Genomic DNA, 18725 nt, shown 5'->3' on the forward strand with positions numbered 1-18725 from the left:
ATCTTGTGTACTAATACACTTTATTTCTTCGAATTTAGCAAATATGGCGTCTATTGTCATTGGACATTCCCGATCAGGAATAATGACCTCATTCGGTTTTCTCGCGTCTAGGCATAACCTAACTTCACCGTTTTTTTTTAAATACCAGTACAATTGGTAGTGAGTATGGTGACCTTGATACTTCTATTAGTCCTTCTGTTAGTATCTTTCATCCTTTGTATCCTATAATGCCTTTTTCGTTTAAGTTTTTTACAACTATAAATGGTGTTAAAATCGTATTTTTTTTTATTTCTATCAGCACGAGTATTTGCTTTGACACCTTTGTTGCTTTGTTTCCAATTGCATTATGAATTGATCTAACCTAACCTAACCTATCGTTGGCGTCTATGGGTCGTCTTTCATAATCTGTTCGAAATATTATTCCGATATGGCGCTTATTTCCGCTCCGGAATCTATCAGAACTTCATACTTCTTACATTTTATAATTATCTTTATAAATGAACATAGTTTTTTAGCAGTTAATTTTAGTTCTATGTCATTATCTTCGTCTTGTAATTATTCCGAGGCTTTTAATATCAATATTTTGCTTGACTGTAATTTTTTTGCTGATTGTTTTGGATCTGGGGATCTTATGATTGCGATCGGTCTCCCCCCACAATCCCCTATTCTCAGTTTTTATGGTTTTCACTTTCATTCTCTTCTGTATCCACTTCATTTTCATGGTTTTCCTCTTCATAGTGTTATAATATTTGTTTTATCGCTTTTTGTCCGTATTGTTGTTGCTGCATATTAATATTCTGTATTGGTTGTTGTGACATTTGTCGTCCCACCGGTGAGTTCGAAACTCAATTTGTTTGTTCATATCTACTACTCGTTGATGCTTTAGGTTGGTTGTTATATTTTTGTATTTGTCCATACTGATTAATGTTGTTTTGTATTTGGTTGGTGTTTGATCATATCGTATGTTATTTTATGCGTTCATCTCGATTTAATTTATTTTGTTCTGTTTCTAGATCTCCTAATTTTTTTTCCAAATATTCAAGAATTTTTTTTCTTGTATCGTCTGTAGGTATGCTTGAACTGCTATCGGGAAATGCTCCGTGATTAAAATTGATTGCCTGTAACTCATTCATTTTTAGAGAGTCCAAATATTTTAATTCGGCCATCCAAAAGTGGAAATGTTCTTGAAAATTGTTTTTTTCCTGGGTCTGCGCATTTAATAAAAATATCCCATTGTCTATCTTCAGAAAAAAAATGTTTTGAAATAATTATCTGAACATTTCTTCTGTCGGAATTGTATGCTTGATCATTGTGAACCACTTTGCCGCAGTTCCCTTCAAACAATTCTCAATCACGATTAATCTGTCGGTTTTCCTTATATTTTTGTGAGTTAAATATGAGTTTAACTTCTTTAGAAATGTCTTCGGGTGTTCCTTTGTTTCCCCGCTGAATGTCGGCATAGGTACATCAATATTGTTTACTTTGGAGTTTATCTCTTCCTGTTTAGTAATTTTTACATTTTGTATTTCCTTTTCCCTTTTTGCTGATTTAATAAGTAACTTTGTGTCAATGTCATTAATCATTTGCTTCATCGTGTTACTTTTTTCTGGTGATTGGTATTTTATACATTGTATTTCTGCGAATATATTGTCGTATAATTCTCGCTGTGTTTTCCCAGTGTTTTGTAATTTTTGCACCATTTTTTCCAACTGACTGATTCTTTATATGTTGCTTTTGACCATTTTGCTGTTTTTGATCTCGGGATCGTGCTCTTCTTGTCACTAGTTGGGCGCCAGTTGATGCAGTTCGTCCGAATAATAGACGGCCCGTATCGTGAATAAATAATAAGACAACTGTTTTTTGGTTATCACGTATCTCTATTTCTATGGTATATATATTTACACTATTAGGGTTTAAGTAAAGCGTCGATTTGTGTCAACCGGACTTATATAAGTGAGTCGACAAAATCGGAGGCGCTTGGGGTTAGTCGGGCAATCACCGGACTCTATTTATACAGTTGTGTGATAGACCAGTTTATATGCTACAAATAATGGGGAGGGGGAGCCGGCCATCGTCGGTACAAACTTAGTAAAGCGACGACGAACCTGGCTCGCTAAGGACAACTTAGTTAAGTGCCTTGTCAGGTGAGGTGGTGAACCTGAAAAGGGCCGTTTTTTTGATTTAATGTTGATTCTTCGTTACTGCGTCGATACCAGTCGTTAGACGGTGGTCGATGTTCGTTGCCGTGGTACGGTGTTATCGTCGCCGGGCTGCAGGTTTTATTACCGTTGAACGGTAGCCTCGTGGATGGTCGGCAGGGGGCTGATGTGTAAGTCGTTGAGCGGCATGGTCGTCGTCGGACTACACGTCGGCGCAGGTCTTACACCGTAGAGCGGTGGCCTCGTGGCGGCGGTCGGACAATGCTTGCAGCCGTGGAGCGGCGTTGTCGTCGTCGGACTGCAGGTCTGTTGATTGGTCCGGGTCCTTATTCTGTCTGGAACTTTTGTTGATGTTGTTGGCTGTTTACAGTTTGAAGGCTTGAGATGGACTGACTAGATGCTTTGCTTTCCTTTGAAGGGGTGGCTATGCCGTTAGCCATACCAGGCTTTTGCCTCTACTAGTGGATGAAAATTGGTGAGGGTGATTATTTTAAAATTGTTGGCCTACCCATGATAGTGGGTAAGGTTTGATCCTATTTTTAGCGGTTGGAGGGGGGTGAGTTTTACCTAAGAGTCGGATGTGGGCATGAACAGAGAAGGAGTTTTTGTAGAACATCGATTTAGATTGGGTACGAATAGAGTTTTGGATAGACTTGAAATTGGCAGAATTTAAAAGGACCGAGTTTTTGACAATAGTGGGCATGCTTGTTACCGTGCGAATACCGATGTTTTGGACAGATTCGATGCGTTTCCAGTGTGAGGGACCGATAAAGGGTGCCCAAGAGGAGCCTGCATAAGAGAGAATTGGAGAGACGTAGAGTTTTAGAATGTCGAGTTTCGAAGTCTTTGGGACGGGGCTAGAACGGTTAAGTATGGGGTAGAGCATTCCGCGAACGCGAGTGGCCTTTTTGGTGATGTTTTGGACGTGTTTATCGAAAGTGAGTCTGCGGCCGATTGTGACGCCAAGGTATTTTGCGTGATTGGACCAGTTCACTGGATGATTGTCGAGTATTAATGGTGGGATGGGTGAAGTATTTGAACGTCCGAAAAGGATACCTACGGTTTTGGTCGGGTTTATTTTGATTCTCCAGCGATGAAACCATGTAGTAGCTAGGTTGAGCTGGTGTTGTAATTGTATGGCTGCGCGTTTCGGGTTTTTGTCGAAAGTAAAGAACATTGTGTCATCAGCGAATAGTGAGTGATGAGCTTTTGGAGTTATTGGTATATCGTTTATGTACGTCAAGTAGAGAGTAGGAGAGAGGCAGGATCCTTGAGGGACACCTGCGAGTATGTGTCTGGTGGACGAGAATGAGTCTTCGATTTTTGTGATGAATGTGCGGTCAGTCAGAAAGGATTCGATGATTTTAACGATTTCAGTCGGGATGTTGAGTTGAGATAGTTTGTAGAGGAGACCTATGTGCCAGACTCGGTCTAAGGCTTTCTCTACGTCAAGAAAGATGGAAGCGGTGTTTACGTTGTTGTTAAAGTTCTGGCTGAGTTGGTGAGTAAGTTTGGTCAGTTGAAGAGTGTTCTGGTCTGAAGGCAAATTGTTCTGGGCGGATTTTGTCACGGAGATTGTGTTGCAGGTGAGAGAGGATGTTTCGTTCGTAAATTTTGGATAGGGAGGAGAGCAAAGCGATTGGTAGGTAACTTTCAGGTAGTTTGTGGTCTTTACCCGGCTTGGGAATGTAAATTATTATTGCTTTTTTCCAAGCACGTGGAAAGTAACAAATTCTGAGGGAGCAGTTGATAATTTGTGTTAGGGATAGTAGAATGTTATTGGGTAGAAATTTGAGAGCAGTGTTGGTGATGAGGTCATAACCAGGGGCTTTCTTTTTGTGGAGGTTGTTGATGATATTTTGGTTTGTGCCAGGAGTGGTAAATAGGTTGGATTTAGTGATTTTAATGTTTTGTAGTGAGTTGAAATGTGCAGTTACTTCAGGGAGGTCGGGGCAAGGGTTTAGTTGGAATTGAAGTTTGAGAGAGTCGCCTATTAACTCGGCTCGATCGGTGGCCGAGAAAACTAGACCATTTGGGCCAGACAACGGGTGGGATGCTGGGCGTTTGTGAAGGAGACATTTGTTTAGTTTGTATATTATGGAACCGTCTTGGTGGTCAAGTGAGTTAAGAAAAATGTCCCACTGGTCAGTTTTGTGAGTTTCGAATAAAGTTCTGATAAGCGAGATTTTAGCGTTAAGTTGACGTTTGGTAGTCGGGTCACGGGTTCTCTGCCATTGACGGCGTAGCTGATTTTTTTCCGTTATTACTAGTTTTATGTAGTCAGGTAATTGGAAGGATGAGTTTTTATGTCTAGGGGTAAATACGCTAGCTGCAATCGCGTGTTGTAGATTTTTAGTTAGACTGTCGATTGCCGAATCGATTGACTGTCTGTTGTTGGTCGGACGTTCGATTAGGTTAGGCAAGTTTGAGAGGATTGTTTTGTATTTTGTCCAGTTTATGAAGCGGTTAGTAATCGGAGGGGACGATGATACCGGAGTACACATGGTCTCCAGAAGAATAGGGTTGTGGTCAGAAGATAGTTCGTTGAGGTTGTTGATTTGGGAACGAGGCGATGTCGAGTATGCCGGGTCTGTATCGAGAGTTTGTCGGGAAGTGTGTGGGGATGAGGGAGCTGTAATGGTATAGTCTGATTGTTGAACGTGGTCAAAGAGGACGCGGCCGGCAGCGTTTGTCGAGTGGCTAAACCACAGAGGTTGTTTGGCGTTGAAATCACCTGCCGAAATTTGCCATTCAGCACTTTGGGTTAGCAAGTCTAAGTCGCGAGTCATGAGTGTGGCGCCGGGTGGTTTGTATACCGCTGATATAAGTACTTCGTGGCCATTTATTTGGATAAGGACGGAAGAGGTTTGAATGAGTGTGTTAAGGGTGGTAGGTTGGTGAATGATGCGTCAGTGAATTAGGACTGCCGTGCCACCGTGAGCAGGCGACCCGCGGAGGGATGGCAGATCGTTCCTGTAAGTGAAATAGTTAGGAATATGAAGTTTGGTAGAAGGGGATAGACGGGTTTCGTTAAGTAAGATTATGTCAGATTTGAGTAGAAGTGGGAGGGACCGTAGTTCGTTGAGTTTGTGTTTAATACCGTTGGAGTTCCAAAATAGTATTTTTAAGTTATTCATCTTGAGGTGAGAGTATGGACAGGAATGTTTTGATTGTAGTTTCTATAAGTGTTTTCGGATCTTGATTGTTAGATAGTGCAGTCAGTAGGTTGAGAATCATTGGTAAGTTAAATTGTGGGACTGGAGAAACTAAAGAAGTGTGCGCTGATTTAGATGTTGCTGCGGAGTAAGTCATTGCAGAGTTTTGTTGATGGGGAGGTGGTGGTGGTGGAATGGTCGGGATTGGTTGTGAGGGTTGTTGTTGGACGGAGTTTTGGTTCGGTGATGGAGATACCTGCTTTTTTTGGGCCAAGAATTGTGGGCAGCCTCGAAAGTTGCAGCAAGTCGGAGCTTGTTCGAGGGTTTTGGGGCAGACGTTGGCAGTGTGGTTTCCAGCGGATTTAACACATCGCGGCGGGTGACCATAGTTTCGGGAACCATGGCCAAAGCGTTGACACGAGAAGCACTGGGCAGGGCCGGAGGGTTTTAGAGGTTCAACCGAGTTTCCCAAGTAAAATAAATTGGTAAGGAGAAAAATATCCTTAGCAGTCGAGTTGCGGCAATGTGCACGAGACACATTGGCATTGGCTTTTCCGGGGTGCCAAAGCGGCGGACAAATTTGACGGAGTAACCCAGGGACTCAAGTTCATTCTTGAGTTCGTTCAGAGTTATGTCGTTAGGTATTCCCTTCAGAACAACCTTGAGGGATCGTTCCTCAGGGAGAGAAAATGTGTGGAACTCGGTCCCATGTTTCAGTAGGGTGCTTTGGATTAGCCGGGATTGGGTATTATCGGCGGCCTTTAAGGTTACCCGTTCGCCGGAGGACTTGGCCGACACGGAGCCCGGTTGCAAGTTTGGTAAAGAGAAAATTGTGGGCGCGACCTTACGCCAGGAGACGGAACTCAAGATGATGGGTGGTGGTCTTGAGATTAGTGGGGTTTTTAAAGGAGTTTGGGTGTTGGTTACTGCAGAAAGCAATGTGTCTGTTGACTGCACGGAAGTTAGCAAGGACCGTGAGCGTTGAGTCGAAGCGCTCGAGTCAGAAAAAGAGTCTAAGGTTTCAGAGTCGGATGTTTTTGATGGAGTTGGAGAGGGGGGAGCAGAACGTTGACGTGCAATTTTAAGTGAGTGGTTGGTAGAGGGGTTAACCCCTTTGCGTTTTTTGCCCATGTGTGTAGGGCGTGGGTGTGTTTTTTTTTGGGGGGGGGGGATGCTGTGGCTATGTGAGGGTGCGGCCCCACGACAGCTAAAACGGAGGGACGTCGCTTCCGCGACAGCTTACTTATGGGCGCTGGTGCCCTGTTGGAGAGCGGTGAAAACGGCTGTTTGAGTTGAAGGTTCGTGGTGTGAACCGTGGACGCTGGAGCCCTGTTGAAGCAGTGAGAACGGCTGTTTAAATGTGGACGGGTTCACTGGTGTGAGCCAGTGCGGGCTGATGCCCTGTTGAGAGCGGTGAGAACGGCTGAATGAAGGAGCTGTCAATGAACGCTGGCTGCGGAGTAGTAGTTGGCAGAAGACGTCTTAACAGGAAAACTGTTGGCTGGATAGTGATGATAGTGATAGACTGACTAAATGGTCGAGAGTGTCCGGTATTTATACCCTCTTCGACAATCTAGTCCGGTGCTGGTTGGTCCGCTGGATTTCGATTGATAGATGAAAATCACACCGTTGTTCCGATATTTCCAATAACAATGTGTGATTTACATTTGTCAATTTGTCTTGTTTTGCGCTATTTTTTGTTTAGTGGTCTTGAAAAAGACCTTTTTAGATTTTATGTTGTTTGTTCGTAACAATATGATATGTAAATAATTGTCTGGTTAAATATTCAAAATTTTTTTATTTTAACACCTAATAGGCTAGATTATTTAATAGAAGTTTCTCATAGTTTCTATTACTTGCATTTTTGATTAAAATTAAGAATTAATTACAATTTTGATTTAAAACGTAACTGTAATAATGTTTTAACTACGACACCGATAGTTGTAATTTTGTTATTATTACTTGTTTTTCAAAAAATATTAATCGTAAAAACTTCACACATTCTAATAAATCTTAAACTATGATTTTCTATTCACAAGAAAATTAAAAATAATATTTAGATGAATTTTAAGTTTATTCTAGATATTTAAATATTAGAATAAAAAATATTATGTTCAATTTTTAATTTTTATTGTCAAGGACTAAAAATCAAAACTATGTTTCTCATAAGACATTCTAACGGAAACATACAAATTCACATGCAATGTTTATGAGAATTATCTCCAATTCAGCTCTAAAACTAAATAAAAATTTGTTATATCTTTCATTTGATTTAGTCTCTGATTTTATACAAATATATATTTTATAATAATTATTAAATCATAAAACACAGGTCACAGTTAGTCACATCTATAATTTTTTGATATCAATAAAACAAATTAAATTAAAAATTATTGATATTCCCACTCACGCACATCAAATGTTTTATAATAATAAATTAATCAATACATACGTAAATAAACAAAATTTACCAAATATGGAAATGGAATTATTATGAAATATGTAGGTACTATGTGTGACAGTCTTGGACGCAGAGTATGTACCCTCATGAATATGATATATTATAATAATATATGAACTGCTGGATTCTTAAATAAATAAACATAAAAATTAAATTTACTGTTGCAAAGTTGGTAGAACATTTTTTTATAATTCCAACAGTTGAATATGTAAATCATATATTTTTACAATAGCTGCCTGATTGATCATTGACCAATTATAATAAATCGAAAAATATATTGGTACAATGGTACCCGAAGGTTTTATACAAATACAATCATTTAATACAAAAAATAATGACCTTCGGGGCACAAACAACTTGTGTGTAATATTAGGAATATAACTGTCCGCGGATAAATCCCTCAATGCAATGTTTAATTTAGTAAAATAATTTGCAAACGGCGTACGGCGGCCAATAGGGATAAAAAAAATACAATAAAAAAACAAACATCGGCCTAACAACACATAACAAATACAATGGCACAATATATCGTCGACCAATACTCAAATGTTGCTGAGTTGAGTGGTGAACTTAATTACACGAGAAATGCACAGGAGCAGTAGATATTAGAACTTTAATTGACACGATAAAAGTTAAAAAGTACAGGTGGCGACCACCCAGTCACTAACGAACAAATCACTGAACAATAAGTACCTATGCCACGACATTTAAATAACAACACATATATAAAAGTTGCTTGTAAACGCAAAGAGTGTCTTAAGCCGGGGGAACAAAATTATTAATGTATTTTTTTAGCTGTTGACTTGAATAATATTTACCGAACAACATATATTATCAACTGTGCTGATAGTGGCTTAAGACAAATGACTGATAAAAAACAGGAACAAATGGGAAAAAATTACTGTATATTACTGAATATGAATATATACTACTACTAATGTACTTAGGGCAGTGAGTGGTTCTCAATATTTTTTGTACCGTGACCCAAATTTCCCCCGAAAAATCGTTCACGACTCACGTGGTTTAACTTTTCAAAAAATAGTTATAAAAAACAAAACTTGTTTATTACTTTTATTGGGCATTTATTATTTTATAGGTTTATAATCAATATATTTGTACAAAATAATGTACTTTTAATTATAAGGCGTATTAATACCCGTCGTAATAAGAAAAATATACGATGAATTATTATTTATTACCCACGTAATTTTTGGTATTTTATTACTATAATAATATGATTAATAAGTATATTTAATATTAATTTAACATACATTTCTTGAAATCTATATAATTCAAAAAATATTTCACGACCCACCAGTGGGTCATGACCTACAGTTTGAGAAACGCTCACTTAGGGTATAACATAAATAAACAGTACATGTAATTAATTACCTATGTAATAATCATGTTTATTCAATTTTTTTTTTATTTAACATTTAATTATTATGATTATTGTTTGTTATATATTTCAAAATAAAATTTTTATCTTTCTATTACATAATATATTTCTTTTGTCCATTTGTATGCTACTGAACTTCTCCTAAACAGCTGGACCGATTTTGATGAATTCGCAAGTGATTCCCTGGATGGTTTTGATTCAAAATTGGTCCCAGTAGGTCCAACCCGGAGAGGTGCTCAAACAAAGGTTTTTGAGATTTACACATTTTTCTTTATAAATCGTTTTTATTGGTTATAGAAGTTATTATAATTAGTATATATTAGGATTTTTTTTTTTTTATTAATGGTTGCCATTGCTTACTCGGGTAGATGAGGTAAAAACATCCATCAAATCGTCACGTATGTATGGTTTAAAATAAAGAAATTGTATCTTAAAACATATATGAGAGCTGAATGTATATTTAAAGCTATTATATAGGTACCCAAAAACTACTTAACCGATTTTGTGAAAGTTTAAAATTCTTGGAGATATCAGGAAAGTTTAAAGAGTAGCCTGAAACACGATTAGATTTATACACAGTGTTATATCCAATCCACTATAAATTAATCTTTGTCCATCTCGGTAGAATTAGTTCGTAAAGCGATGCAAATTTATCTGTGAACTGAGTTATGTAGGTAAACCAAAACCAAGATACATTCAGGTATATAATCTAAATTTTAATTTTTTCCGGGGCGAAAACGGATTAAACAACTAAAATTGGATAATGGTAAACATCTGAAGTTAATAGACTCAAAAAACCACTGGACCATTTTCATCAAAAGTTTTATTAATGGATTACTTGAAATTTGTAGAGTATATACTGTATATAGCTTAATTTTTCAACTCATATAGGCTAAAGGGTAGATCACGCATGATTTTTTTTCCGCTTACGAAATAGGAATTTTTTTGCTTATCTAAATGGTTGGAATTGATTACTTATTATATTAATATTAGAATTGGAAGAAATACCAATAACATATTATACATTTCGTACAAATCTATTTATTAAAAATACAAATCTTTGGCCTGGACAACGTCGGGGGGGACGGCTACATTAATAAGAACAAACAATATTAGTCATGTATTTATTTCATTAAGTTTATCAATTATTTCTTTACACCCTGAATATAATTGAAAATAATAATATAGGTACCTACCTAACATAAATGTATGTACATTTAAAAAAAGGTGACACTGCTCTGTGGTACGGCAGGTCACAAGTGAGTCACTGTAATCGATGGCGTTAAATTTAAATTCAATGATAAAATATTTGAATTTAATGTAAAAAAATTGAAAGTAGGTATGTTTATACATTTTTTTTTTTAGATTGTTTAGTGACAGCAGTATGGATTACTTATAAGATACTTTGTTTTAAATTGTCAATCCTTGCCTGTAAAAACTAAACTAAATAAAAATAAAATAAATATTATGTGAATATTTAAAGTATCCATGCATATTCGTTTTTAAATAATAACAACAAAATAAGAAAACCATTCGATAAGAATTCGTTAATTTATTTACCGCTAAAAATCCAATGTCAAAAAATTATAACTTCAAACGTTCATAAATAATTAGTTTGACTTTCTGGTAAACTTTTTTTTTGTCAAAGGTAGAAAAATGTATGAGGAATTTTATATTACGTATTAAAACCTTAGATTTACATAGAATTGTTTTATATAATATTATTATATATATTAATTACATATTTATATTCATATAGAACTACTGTGCAGTTTCGGTTTAAACTTGACTGTAACTGCAACTTATTGTTCCTATAGTACTGACGGTTTGTTGAATTTTTCTAATAAAAACTTTCCGTTATAATTACATTTACAAATTTAAATCGTTTTTTGTCAAATATAACGTTATAATCATAACGATATTATAACGTTTGCAAGCCCTGGTAAAGACCATATTTTAAAATTATTGAGATTTTTGTTCTCGTTAAATAACTTCGGTTGAAAGACCAATAATACTTATCGCTAATTAAGCAGTAAAAACATCTCAAAAATTAAAAAATATGGTCTTAATTTCTTAAAGTATATTTTTTAAGAACTACAAAAAATAGATCCTAAAAACTAGATTAAAAATTTTGAATCATTACAATATCGAAGAAGAAAAAGGGGGTGAACAGGTTTGGTGAATCAGGCACTGTATATACTTGTGTGAGTGTACCTAGTACCTACTATTCATGATGCCATACCCTTTTGGGTCTGAACTCCGGTCTGAACTTTTGGCCATCGATTCGTTAAATTACATACGAGTAGACAGATTTTAATGTGACGTTACTCCGGCATTATTAACTTACAATCCCGACCTTCCTAATATCCTGTATCTCTATACCAGATACAGTGAGTACTACCTAGCTGTAATTTATGCAATAATCACCTATGATCGTTCGTGTCCACGATGATATTCACTCGATACGGAAACGTATGACAACAGACAAACAACAATAAGTCCATAATATATTATATGTATACCTAGTGAGGGTGTTTTAAACAATCTAATATTATAGTTTATTCAAATTTAGAGCGGTTCATTGAAATAAACTCGTAAGTAAATTATATTAAATATAATATAATATATACAGCGTTTGACAAAGGCCATCCAACAGGAAACTCACCGGACTGAAGTAGATGGATATACATCTCTGATCGAATTCGTAGTTGTTGCCCTTATTGACTCCGAAATTTTGTGTACTAATACAATATTATAATATAAAAAAGAAGATTTCGTCACATTAACGTTGTTGCTAAACTCATAAGACGTAATCAGCGTAAATCTAAACACAATAACCGATTTTTCGTAACCAATTTTTTTTCGGTTAGATTGAATTATGATCTTATGAAAACTAACTCATTCATTAAAAAAAAAAAATTATAAACAATTCCTATCAATTTTTAATAATTTCGTGTAGTTTAAATTTTAAAAATTGCAAAAAACATTTTCTGGTTTTTAGAAATAAAGCACAGATATAAACTATCAATATGGTTATTAGAACGCCGTATTTTTAACCTCTATTTGACACATTTCCAATATACCTTTATTGAGTGGGTCTGGATTTGAAGTTTCGTATTTTTTGTTTATATTTGGTTGGTCATATTTATTACCTACAGGTTAGGTGAAACATATTATAATATTTAATTGATATCATATTCATTGAATAGGTACGTACAATTATGCTGAGCAGAAACGATCTGCTCCAGCATGCTATTATAATATACAATATATTGAGATTAATTATTATATTAATTAATTTAACTTATAGTGAATAGTGATATGGTATAAACTATAATACCAAAAATCTATATAGTTGTTTTGAAGATGTCATTCTGTATGTAAACTAAAAATTAAACTTACTATTTATCAAATCCCCACGGGAAAAATACATTACAGCAATATAACTAAACCCGTTATTCATCGTTCAAATATTCAATTTCGTCAAAATGTAAACTTTAAATGTCTATATAAAAACATTTACCTTTCGAAGAGAAGTGTCTAATAGAATCTCCAGATACAAACGATAATATAATATTATTTTACGTTAAAAAGTCACGTTAAACCCCGAAGAAAAAGATACTAAGCAATACCAAGATCGTCCTACCCTAACATGGGAAGTCACCCCTTTTGTATTCGTACATAATATTTACCCTACACCTCAAACATTATCTCGATAAGGAAGTTATTAATTCACAAAAGATTTAGAAAGCCCTTTTTAGATTTTTCAGTAAATTGTTTGTAATATCTGTGAAAACAATAATCCTCGCAGTCAAGAAACTCGCACACAACAACAATTTACCAAGCACACCCGTTCCCCATTATATAATTTGATTTCCTAGTTTTTGAATTAAAAAAATTAAATAATTATTTGCTCAATGATTTACAATAAATAATAAATGAATTAATAATCGTTTGGAAAAATAAGTTTGTATCGGCACAGGATAAGGAGTAGGTACCTTCTCCTTAAATGGCTAAGTAAAAATGTTAAATATTTAAAAGTATGACGGTATACTGATAAGAATTCCAAAAATTATAATAATTTGAATAAACGCATAATTAAAGGATAAAATGAGGTGAATCACTCTGTGTGTTTTGTAATGAATATTTTGTCGCAGCATATTATTATTATTATATATGAATTTTTGCCACTAGCTTTGAGCAACCGCCAACAATAAATTCACCACCGTACGGGTAAGTCTTATCCGGAGAGACAGACTGTCGCAATAATAATAATAATATAAAACGCCACCATGGCACGTGTTCACTGCTCGGGGCCAAATAGTAGAGACGTGCGTGCGTGTACCACTGTCGATGGTAGGTGGAAATTATATTTCTTGAGCAAATCCTGCAGCCACAGAATAATATAGTGTGTTGTATAATATTATTTTCGGCAGGTATATTTAGTATTCTGTCATTTGCACTAGACAATCTCTGTTACCTAACCCCCAATAGCCCAATAATAATACACTGCAAAAGTTGTGCGTGGAATATACATGTAAATACAATAAATAAAATGTTGTAAGGTGCGTCATGCTATTTTTGATTTATTTTTTCAGAGCAGACATATCATAGTCATGTTATTTATTTCTTCTGCGAGTAGGAACACATGTAACAAGACTTACAAAAATATAAAACTATAGATTAAATTATCAAAATTGTATTTTAAATATTCTTTGTAACTGACGATGATCTTACAATATGATGCTTGGATAAATTATATTAAATATTGTTTATATATTAATTATGAAATTATGATCACACGTCCTCGATCAACTCGTCGTACTATAATACAATAAAGGTTCTGGACACATTCACTATTATATTAAAGCACATTACTTCAGTCATTATATCAAAAAGGATTTTTTAACTGTATATACCGTTTCACTTGACAAATTTGTAGAGATTTGGTTTTATGGATTTTACTCTTGAAAACGGATTTCGATTTAAAGTTTACAGTATTCTAATGGAAGTAAGGTTAAGTATAAAATCAATTGGACTAAAAATAGGAACCCTTTAAATGAATCAAAATGCGTTTTTAAAATTAAAACGCGCCCAACCTAAGTTCCACAGAATTTCCAAGTAATAATTAATTGTTATACATTATTTTTAAGTGGCTATCACCAGCTAATATCACGGTTGTGCACTGATTTCAAATAAATAATTCATTTTACGGGCGATACAATCTCCATATTAAGCCAATATTGATTTACTTGTCATACACTGACAAGTAACCAAAATACCCAAATATCGATTTGCCAATATTTTTCTCCTTATAACACAGAAGACTGATGTGGTCCCTTTTATTTAAATTCAATTTTTTTGTTTTTATTTGAGTAAATTATGGTCGTATTGCAGCAATACATTTATTTATACATTTTTAATCAACATTGCAGCAATACATTTATTTATACATTTTTAATCACCGCTGCTATAATATTTTATATTATTATAGAATCTTGCGTCCGGTTCCGAACACGTTTAAATTGTTGCAAAAATCCATTCAAAGGCGGAAGTGAATGCAAAATTGGAACGTAAGTATAATTATAAACTTAGTTTAACTAAAACTATCACATTTGAATGTCGAAAATATTACTTTAACATAATATCATATACCATAATACAATGAATATGTTGTCGTAAATAATATTTATCAACGGTCAGGTTTTTATTTTACAAGATGTTTAATCAAAAATATTTATTAATTTAAATTCACTGGTTATTTCAACTAATACGTATTTGAGTCTTATAATAATTTAATAGCTATTTATATGAACATTTTTATTTTACATTCGTTGATCATAAATTATCCCTATAATATCCTATAAAAAACACTTTTGTCGTTCATTTTAAAATAACAAAATGTGTAAATGAATATGACTACTATTACTATAGCTATTGATATAGTCGATATAGTTTTATTAAAAAAAAAAAATAGTAACTTATCCAAAATAATATAATGCTATGATTTACTTACAATCAAATGTATTGTATTTAATTATATTATAGCACAATAATTATTTATCAATAAGTACTTTATATTGGACTAATTATTATAATTTCCAAGTATAATGAAAAGAAAAAATTAAACTTTGATAATATGTGAAGTAGGAAAATTGCAAAACGTTGTCTTGCATACGCGTGTAATATTAGTAGATCCGACCTTACTGTCTCGCTAAATAAATCTCAGCTCTTACCGTGTAAAAAAAAACCTCCGTATACGCAACTGTCAAACTGTAAAATTGATTGCTCGTATACGTTTATATAGAACGTCTTTCACTAAAAATACACAATACCGTACACGACTATTATTCACTACACTTATTTTTTCAACATTTTTTTTCGAACTCTAAGCATATAGTGTGTAGTTATATTAGTAGGTGACTGACTAAACAAATACAATAAATCGTCTCTGTTCGAGTAAATATACTAAAAGGAAGGGCTACAGTGTTTTATTAAAAACACTACATTTTTTTGTGTAGGTAGTTAGGCATTATAATCAAAGATTTTCTACAGAAAATAAGGTCAGGCGTATAAATTTAACATTACATTACAAATCAATATGAACTCTTTAATTTATACGATGTTGTACAGTTAATTATTGAAAGTATTTCAGTAAGAGTAAGTTAAACAAAAAAAAAAAAAAATATTCATACCTAGAAATATATTTTGTGTTGTTTTACATGATGTACAGAGCGATTAGTGGCCCTAATAAAAAATTTAAATAAATATGAAAGTATTAAAAACATTCATGATCATTGGCACCGATGGTGTTTCAAACAATTAATAGTACCTAAGTATTTAAAAAACGAATGCATTAAAAATACACTATAGGTCATAAGTAATATATAGGTACAAAGCTAGAAAGGGGATTTACATTTTAAGGTAAGGTCCAAATTAATATTGATAATTGTATTTACTTATAATATTATTATATTCCTATCAATAAATACAATTAACTATTGTTTTATAAATGTATTTAGGAGAACACATGATAAATAATTTATCTTACTTATAGAAATAGTTATAAATACGTTTACCAATCATTAGACATTTAAATATGCAATAAAATGTTTGACGAATTTTTAAGAACTAGAATTTTTATATGCTATATGCAACCGTTTTCCATCGAGGAAGACATATGCCAATAATGCGATTCACTGTTGTATTGACAAACAATGTCACTCAAAAAGTAGACACAGCGTGTTACACTTAAAATGTAAAGTTACTTTTTGTGTCAACTCCAATTTGAAAAATCAATAACTGATTTTGATCTATTTAAATTGTTATTGTATCATTTTTGTACTTAAGTATTTAGTTGATATAATCTATTACCTACCTATGACGTAGTTTCTATTATACACAGTTGTTTTATTAATATTGATTAAAAAAAAATCAGTTATACCCCCTTATACTTCTAAATTTTAGATTCTAAACACACCGCTAAGAGCATCGTTTATGTATTTATTTTTATTTCGTCACTGAACATAGTTTGTGATTTTGAGTAAGAAATTGGATCTAATTATTACACATAGAGGAGAAGATCAAAACAGGAGTTAAGTAAAAAATTATTCACAATAATCTGGAAAAAAGCAACAAAAAAAAATTAGATTCTTTTATAGATTTTATTTATTATTTGTTTTAATTCAAAAATTCGTAATTTTGCTGTAGATACTCGGATTTTTTAATAAAATAATATTAATGTAGTAATTTTCTAGACATGAAATAATTGTTCAAATATTATTGCTGTTTTTGTATTATTTACAAACGATTAATTTTTGATTTTTTTTAGTTATTTTACTATTTATATATCACACATGATAAGATTTCAGTTAGTGGGAAAAAAGCTTGACACTTTATATATAAGGTTCTTATAAGATTTTATTTGCTAACTGAAAATTAATAAAAAAAATTGGCAAAATGACACATCATTTTCTTATGAATGAAGTAAAAATGTTTATAGCGTATAATAACGACTGATCACAAACGATTTTTTTAATTTTAATTTAGGTTATTCTAAATATGTCAATATTTGTTAATTCAACTATCATTTAAATTATAACTTTCAATAAAAAAAAACATAATTTTCAAAATGATTAAGCCATTTTTGATATTTATTGGTGTATTTAATTTTCAAATTATTAGGTTTTATTAATTAATACTCCATAGAAATGCTCGAATATTCAAAAAAATATTTATAATAAGTGTTAGTTATATACACTTAAAAATATAAAACACTTAAGCACTTTAATTTTTGTTATATTACGAGTTTGTTCAAATATTGACGAAATTCGTCAAAATAACGAAAATTAACATATTATTTTGTAATTCAACCTTTTTATATTTGTACAATATATAACATTTTTTTTTTAAATAAGTAAACTTTCGAGTTTTAACTTTTAAGTGTTTAATTGATAATAATAATAATTTATTTATTTGGTGGTCGCCGTGTTAATTATACTATGTTTAATATTTTTTTTTTTTTTTTTATTGGGTAACCCGTGGCAACATAGGCCATTGGGTGTGGGGAGGGCACTGTAGGTTTTTATATTGGGTAGGTTTGGTAGGTTTTTATATTGGGTAGGTTGGTACACGTGTGTGTTGTGTTTGGCAGAATTTCTAATGGGGCACCCGTAGGTTTCTGCCGTGCCCCGGGGTGGGGGGATGGCGGCACTTGTTCCCCGGACACCGTGACTTGCACGGAGAAAAATGCCACCCAGTGGTCGAAGATCGAACTCGGACCGGCTGTGCCGAATCCGTCGCGTTAGACCACTCGGCCACCTCGTCCCCCCTATGTTTAATATTAAATATACAAAACTCTTTATGTAATAGAAAGATACGATTTGTCTTTGCAAATTGTAAATTATATTATTGTGATTTTTGATCAAAAAGAAATTTAAATAATATATTTTCTTCATCTGAAAAACGCTACTTCAAATTAAAACATTTAATGCTGAGTGGTATTTATTTAGGAGTGGCGCATAGGCAATCGTTTTAGTCTGTATAAGTCCTTGCGCGTTGAATGTATAATTACATTAATCTCGCAGGTAAATATAAAGATACTGGTTTTTTAAATTAACACCACATACATTAAATATCTGGGACTTTAAATGGAACATCAAGACTTCTTAATTTCAGTTTGATGGGCTATAATAACTGTAAACTGATTTTAGTTATAAAATAATATTATTACATAGGTAATGCCTCCAAAACTTAAGGTATTAAATTCGGAATAGTTATGGTTTTTTTTTTGACAAAATAGTTTAGGAATTATTCCAATTTTAGTTTGTCAGCTTCAAATAAATACAACAATATTATTCACAATTTTTTCTACCATCAATGTTCTAGCGATATTTTTAATGTTTAATTGATGGTTATGTTTTAAACATATTAATACTTCAATCTTAGTTCAATGCGGCTATTTGTTATTTAATGGATTTTAGTACCATAAATGTCATGCATTTAAGTGTATAATTATATTATATTTGTATAATATAATCACATTTATTAAA

The 18725-nt window shown here is 33.2% G+C and overlaps 1 pseudogene; it reads right to left on the reverse strand.

Annotated features, from left to right (window-relative positions):
- Window positions 1–965: 965 nt before the first annotated feature.
- On the reverse strand, window positions 966–1742 carry LOC132953603 (uncharacterized; annotated as a pseudogene).
- Between the last annotated feature and the right edge of the window lie 16983 nt (window positions 1743–18725).

This window comes from Metopolophium dirhodum, chromosome 1 (genome assembly GCF_019925205.1).
Source record: "Metopolophium dirhodum isolate CAU chromosome 1, ASM1992520v1, whole genome shotgun sequence".
NCBI classification, from domain to species: Eukaryota; Metazoa; Arthropoda; class Insecta; order Hemiptera; family Aphididae; genus Metopolophium; species Metopolophium dirhodum.